The sequence below is a fragment of the Prionailurus viverrinus genome, chromosome A2 (assembly GCF_022837055.1).
Source record: "Prionailurus viverrinus isolate Anna chromosome A2, UM_Priviv_1.0, whole genome shotgun sequence".
In the NCBI taxonomy this organism is placed as follows: domain Eukaryota; kingdom Metazoa; phylum Chordata; class Mammalia; order Carnivora; family Felidae; genus Prionailurus; species Prionailurus viverrinus.
In genome coordinates, this window is record NC_062562.1 from 164,077,939 (window position 1) to 164,085,322 (window position 7,384).

Sequence of the window (7,384 nt, forward strand, 5' to 3'; positions counted from 1 at the left end):
GAACACTTACTTACTAAGGTCATTTACTTATTAAGGTCGCCATCTTATATGGGTGTGATTTGTGCATCTACGGTTACAGGAGTCACATCAAACATCCCTGATCACCATAGCAAATATAATAATGAAAACAAACATTTGAAATACTGTGAGAATTACCAAAAGGCAACCCAGAGACACAAAGTGAGCAAATGCTGTTGAAAAAATGGCGCCAGTAGGCTTGTGGGATTCAGGGTTGCTGCAAACCTTACGTTTATAAAAACAAAACAAAACAAAACAAAACAAAACAAAACAAAACAAAACAAAACAAACAGTATCTGTGAAGTGCCACAAAGTGAAGCACAATGAAAGGAAGTAGTTTTATTGCCTATAGTGGCTCTTGGTATCACTGAGTGAGCCGGCCACAGTGCTGAACTTGACTGTGGTCAGTATTCAGCCAGAATACATACAAAGGGAGAGATGGGAGGGCCAGTGAGTAATACAGGCAAGAAAAATATTAGGGGAGCAGGATAACCAAAATCTGTAAAATTGGAGGATTTATCTTAGAATTTATGATAATATTAGTGTTGCAATTTTGGATCGTGTACATAGATTTCCATTCAATAAGAACTGTTGATGATAATAGTCAACATTTCATAATTTCAGTTTGGCAGTGGTTTTCACCCATGAGTCCCTTTCCCCATTTAAGTAATTTTGCTGCAAATAGAGTAAGGGGCAGAGGTAGCCAAACTTCCTCACCATTGGAATGGAAGTTGATACGGCCGCCATGGAAAACAATATGGAGTTTTCTCAAAAACTGAAATATAGACATACTATGTGATTCAATTGTTCCACTACGGAGTATGTGCCCAAGGAAAATGAGAACACTAATTCAAAAAAATATATGTACCCCTATGTTTAATGCCGCATTATTTACAATAGCGAAGGACGAGATTGTGCCATTTGAGGTGACGTGCCTGGACCTAAGTGAAATGAGTCAGGCTGAGAAAGACAATTATGAGATTCCACTCATAAGGGGAGAGGGAGACACAGCCTCCAGTTATGGAATGAATAAGTCTCCAGAATAAAAGGCACAGCACAGGGAGTACGGTTAATGATATTGTCATAGCGACCTAACAGGACAGATGGTAACTACTCTCACGGTGAACGCAGCATAATGTATACATTTGTCAAATCACTGAGTCGTACACTAGAAACTAATGTAACCTTGTGTGTCAACCATTCTCAAAAGAAAAAAAAAATTGCTCACCATTATTAGGTAGATCCATACCACCAAAGGCTCACCTTAGATTCACGCTTCTTTACCTTTAGATTCACGCTTCTTAAGGGCACCGTGTCTTCGTCTGTTTGTTATAACAAAGTGCCGTAGACAGGGTGGCGTAACAAAACAGATTTATATCTCCCGGTTCTGGAGCCTGGAAGTCGGAGATCAGGATACCAGCATGGTTGGCTGGGACCCTCTTCTGGGTTGCAGGTTTCTTATTGTATACTCAAGTGGTAAAAGAAATAATACTAAAACTCTTGAAAATCCATCATCCAGAGGTAATCACTATTAGTACTTTGGCGTAACATGTTCCTAGACTTTTTTCTAATCACCTGTCTATATGTTTATACCCTAAAAAATACTGTCCGATTCGTTTGCAGCCATCTACATCATAGCTCTGTCTACATAGTATTCCAGTACGACTGACCGTATCGTCATCTATGATAATAGCAATTTATGGGGCTCTTACTTGGTTCCAACAGTGTTATATGGTCTCAACCAATCCTCCCACCCCCTCCGTGAGGATAGGTACGATTCGGTGTCTTTCCGTAACAAACAGAGAACTGAGGCTTAGGGCTGTCGGCCTGATAGATTGCACATCCGTCAAGTAGAGAGGCTGGAGCGCCAGGAGTCTGACCCCAGCACCCACACTTCTAACAATCATGCTCTTGTGCTTTCCATCTTTGGGTACTTCGGTGGCTTCCAGAAAGGCACACGCCGATAATTATTTTGGCGTAGCTAGGATTTATTCAATGAGACGCACGTTGAAATTTCACGGAACGAGTTTTTAAAGTCAGAGCAATATGATTGCATGCCTTTGCCGCTGACATTTAATAACCTCAAGTTACGATCTAGGCTAGTTCTATTCTGGGTGAGATGGCTGTGTTCGTTCTCTCTGCTCCCCTCCTGTAGTCCAACCTTCCCAGATTTGGGAAACCATGTGGTTCTGAGGCCGCTCTGCTTCACAGAGGCCTCAGGCTGGCAGTGTTTCCTCCTCTCCAGGCTTAGCCTAGAGAGGAAATGCCACCTAGGAGGCAAGGACATGGTGCTTTTCTGCTCCAGACCCTCCTCTGGGACCTCTACGCCACCCCATCCCGTCCACTCTCCCGCCGGCCGAGAACTTATAAATCTGTGTGAGACCCAGCCGCCTCTGTCTCCCGAGTCGGAAAGCTGACATTCCCACGTACAGAACACAGCACCTCCCCTTGCAAAGGTTATTTCTAGCAACTGCTAGCTAGGTGTAACTTGAACCCAATACAATACTTCCGGAAGCCGAGTGAGCTCACAAGCTGGTGAAGCTGACCTCCCACATTGTTAGACTGTGATGCTAAATGAGGTTGACAGCTCTTTTCCCATTTGACTCAGATTCTCTCTGAGAAATGGCCAACTTAATCCAGATTTCTGAAGATGATTCTCTAATGGCACTCTCATTTGGGCTTCTAAATGTCTTGTGCCAGCTGGTAGAAACCTAGGAAAGGTACTGAGTGGGGGGACTGGTTGATTCGAGTCCCCCCCCCCCCCCCCCCGCCTGCCGGAGGGATCAGTATACACTTAAAAATTCGAAGTGTTCAAACAAGAGCACAGGTAACCCTTGGAGGGTGCAGAAGCTTTCCAAGAGACACACAAGAATGGATGGCTTAAAGAGAATCAAATTCCAGATTTTCAACTTTAATGTATACGATTTCCTAGATGGGGCTGCCTGGGAATATACCTGAGTTCATCACACCTCCTTTCCTACTTTACAAAAATAAGGCGGACTCTTCACCAGGACGTGCTGTCCCAGGTGGACAAAACCCTGGATCACTGGGGGAAGGGAAAAACTCCTTTAGTAATTCATGGAAACATCACGAACCCTTAGAACTTGGTAGATTCTTTTTTTTTTTTTTTTCCTTCTTAGTTTATTTATTTTGAGAGAGACAGACAGTGGGAATGGGGTAGGGGGAGAGAGAGAGAGAGAGAGAGAGAGAGAGAGAGAGAGAGAGAATCCCAAGCAGGCTCCATGCGGGGCTTGAACTCATGAAACCACGAGATCATGACCCGAGCTGAAACCAAGACTCAGACGCTTAACCAGCAGAGTCACCCAGGCGCCCCTGTCTGTTCTTTTTTTCTTATACACGTTCATGTTCAGGCTGAAGCCTAGTGTTAGAAGTGAGGTATTTTGGCCTGAGTTGAGATATTCCGAAATAATATAGGGAGGGGTGATAAGAACGGTGATTTTCATTTATTTCCCTTTCCCGTCCCTGGACTGTTGTTAATATATATCCATTCTGAGGGAGAGTTTTATGGGAGCAAAGCAGTGAGAGCATTGCTAAAAAATAATGTGCATAAAAACCAGCTGTGAAAAAAAAAACTTATCTGAACATAATTCTTTTCGTTTCTCTCAGTATTCATCTCTCAGCTATTTCATTTACTAGAAAGAACTTTAAATGGCCAAAGAAATATGATAGTTAAGCTGATTCTATTAAAGATAGCCCAAAAAGTTTCTCAAACCACCAAAATTTTCAACACACATTGGATAAAGGCCAAGGATAAAACTTTTTGTTGTAAAATTTTTTTTAACGTTTATTTATTTTTGAGACAGGGACAGACAGAGCATGAACGGGGGAGGGTCAGAGAGAGGGAGACACAGAATCCGAAGCAGGCTCCAGGCTCTGAGCGGTCAGCACAGAGCCCAAAGTGGGTCTTGAACTCACGAACCGCGAGATCATGACCTGAGCCGAAGTCGGACGCTCAACCGACTGAGCCACCCAGGCGCCCCTCATTCTTTTTATAGCTGAATAATATTCTATTGTATATATACACCACTTCTTTATCCATTTATCTATTGATGGACACTTGGACTGCTTTCCTAATTTGGCCATCGTAAATAATGCTGCAATAGGCGTAGAGGTGCATGTATCCTTTTGGCTTAGTCTTTTCATATTCTTTGGGTAAATACCCAGCAGTGTGATTACTGGTTCATATGGTGGTTCCCCTTTTAACTTTTTGAGGAACCTCCCTAACTGTTTTCCACAGTGGCCGCACCAGTTTGCCTTCCCACTAACCGTGCAGAAGGGTTCCTTTTTCTCCCCAACACCTGATGTTTCTTGTGTTTTTGATTTTAACCATTCTGACAGGCGTCCGGTGATATCTCAGTGTGGGTTTGGTTTTGCATTTCCCTGATGATGAGTGATGCTAAGCATCTCTTCGTGCGTCTGTTGGCCAACTGGGTGTCATCTCTGGAGACAGGGCCGTTCGTGTCTGATGTACATTTTTAAATTGGATTATTCCTTTTTGGGGTGTTGAGTTTTATAAGTTCTTTATATATTTCGGGTACCAACCCTTTCTCAGATATAGCATTCGCAAATATCGTCTCCCATTCTGTCAGTTGCCTTTTAGTTTTGTCGATTGTCTCCTTTGCTGGGCAGAAGCTTTTTATTTTGATGAAGTCTTCACTGTTTATTTTTGCTTTTGTTTCCGTTGCCTCGGGAGACCTATCTAGAAACACATTGCTATGGCCAGTGTCAGAGAAATTACTGCTTGTGCTTTCTTTTAGGATTTTTATGGTTTCAGGTCTTACGTTTGGGTCTGTAATCCATTTTGAGTTTATGTTTAGTGTGGTGTAGGAAAGTGGTCCAGTTTCATTCTTTTTGCCTGTAGCTGTGGCCAGTTTTCTAAACACTGTTTGTTGGAAAGATGCTTTTTTCCCCCCATTGCATATTCTTTCCCCCTTTGGTGAAGATTCATTGACTATATAATTGTGGGTTTATTTCTGTGTTTTCTTTTCTATTCTGTTGATCTATGTGTCTGTTTTTGTGCCAGTACCATACTGTTTTGATGACTACAGCTTTGTAGTGTAACCTGTAATACCTCCAGCTTGGCTTTTCTTTCTCAAGATTGCTTTCGCTGTTTGGAGCCTTTTGTGGTTCCATACAAATTTTAGGATCGTTTGTCATCGTTCTGTGAAAAATGCTGTTGATATTTTGATAGGGATTGCATGAAATCTGTAGACTGCTTTGGATAGTATGGACATTTCAGTTTTTTTTTAAAATGTTTTATTTATTTTTGAGAGAGAGAGACAGAACATGACAGGAGAGGGGCAGAGAGAGGGAGGACACAGAATCCAAAGCAGGCTCCAGGCTCCAAGGTGTCAGCACAGAACCTGACACAGGGCTCAAACCCACGAACTGTGAGATCATGACCTGAGCCAAAATTGGTTGCTTAACCAACTGAGCCACCTAGGTGCCCTGGGTAGTATGGACACTTTAATAATATTTGTTCCTCCAATTCACGAGTGTGGGATATCTTTCCATTTGTGCTGTCTTTAGCGTCTTTCATCATTGTTTTATAGTTTTCAGAGTACACGTCTTTCACCTCCGTGGTTAAGTTCATTCCTAGGTATTCTTTTTGATGCAGTTGTAAATGGATTTATTTATTTATTTGTAAATTTACTTATTTATTTTGAGATTTGAGAGAGAGAAAGGGGGAGGGGTAGAGAGAGAGGGAGAGAGAGAGAATCCCAAGCAGGCTCTGCACTGTCAGCGCGGAGCCCGATGTAGGGCTCAATCTCAGGAATGGGGAGATCAGGACCTGAGTCAAAATTAAGATTTGGACACTTAACTGACCGAGCCACCAGGCGCCCTGGAATTGTTTTCTTAATTTCTCGTTCTGCTGCTTCATTGTTAACGTATAGAAATGCAACAGATTTCTGTACGTTGATCTTGTATCCTGTGGCCTTACTGAATTCATTTATCAGCTCTAGTAGCTTTTTGGTGGACTGTTTAGAGGATTTTCTATATATTGTATTATGTCATCAGCAGATAGTGAAAATTTTACTCCTTTCTTACCAATTTGGATGCCTTTCCTTTCTTTCTTTTTTTAAAATGTATTTATTTTGAGAGAGCGTGCACGCGTGTTTGTGCGCACGTGAGTGGGGGAGGGACAGGGAGAGAGGGAGAGAGAGAATCCCAAGCCGTGCAGAGAGAATCCCTAACAGTGCAGAGCCTGATGCGGAGCTTGATCTCATGAACTATGAGATCATGACCTGAGTCGAAATCAAGAGTCGGACACTTAACTGACTGAGCCACCCAGACATGCCTGTTTGGATGCCTTTTATTCCTTTTTCTTGTCTGATAGCTGTGGCTAGGACTTCCAGTACTATGTTGAATAAAATTGGTGACAGTGAACATCCTTGTCTTGTTCCTGACCTTAGGAGGAAAGCTTTCGTTTTTTTTCCTATTGAGTATGATGTTAGCTGTGGGTTTTTCATATGTGGCCTTCATTATGTTGAGGTATGTTCCCTCTAAACCTACTTTGTTGAGGGTTTTTATCATGAAGGGATGTTGTACTTTGTCAAGTGCTTTTCCTGCTTTTCCTGTCAAGTGCATTTCTGTCTAAATGATCATATGGTTTTTATCCCTTCTCTTTCTTGGTTGATGTGATGTATTCTGATGATTGATTCACAAGTATCCAACCACCCTTGTATACTGGGAATAAATGATTGTAGTGAAAGATTTTCTTAATGTATTATTGTTGGATTTGATTTGGTAATATTTTGTTGAAGATTTTTGCATCTAATTCATCAGAGGTATTGACGTGTAGTTCTCTTTTGTTCTAGTGTCTTGATCTGGTTTTGGTATCAGGGTAATGGTGACTTCATAGAATGAATTTGGAAGTTTTTCTTCATCTTCTACTTTTTGGAAAAGTTTGGGAAGAATAGGTATTAACCCTTCTTTAAATGTATGGTAGAATTCACCTGTGAAGCCATCTGGTCCTGGATTTTTGTTTGTTGGGGGTTTTTTGATTACAGATTCAATTTTATTGTTGGTGATTGGTCTGTTCGAATTTTCTATTTCTTCCTGATTTGATTTTGGAAGGTCATATGTTTCTAGGAATTCACCTATTTCTTCTAGGTTGTCCAGTTTGTTGGCATATAATCTTTTGTAATATTCTCTTAAAATCTTTTGTGTTTCTGAGGTGCTGGTTGTTATTTCTCCTCTTTTCTTTCTTTTTCTAAAATTGTTAAAATTTATTTTTGAGAGAGAGACAGAGGACAAGCTGGGGAAGGGAGGGGCAGAGAGAGAGAGGGAGACACAGAATCTGAAGCAGGCTCCAGGCTCTGAGCTGTCAGCACAGAGCCCAACG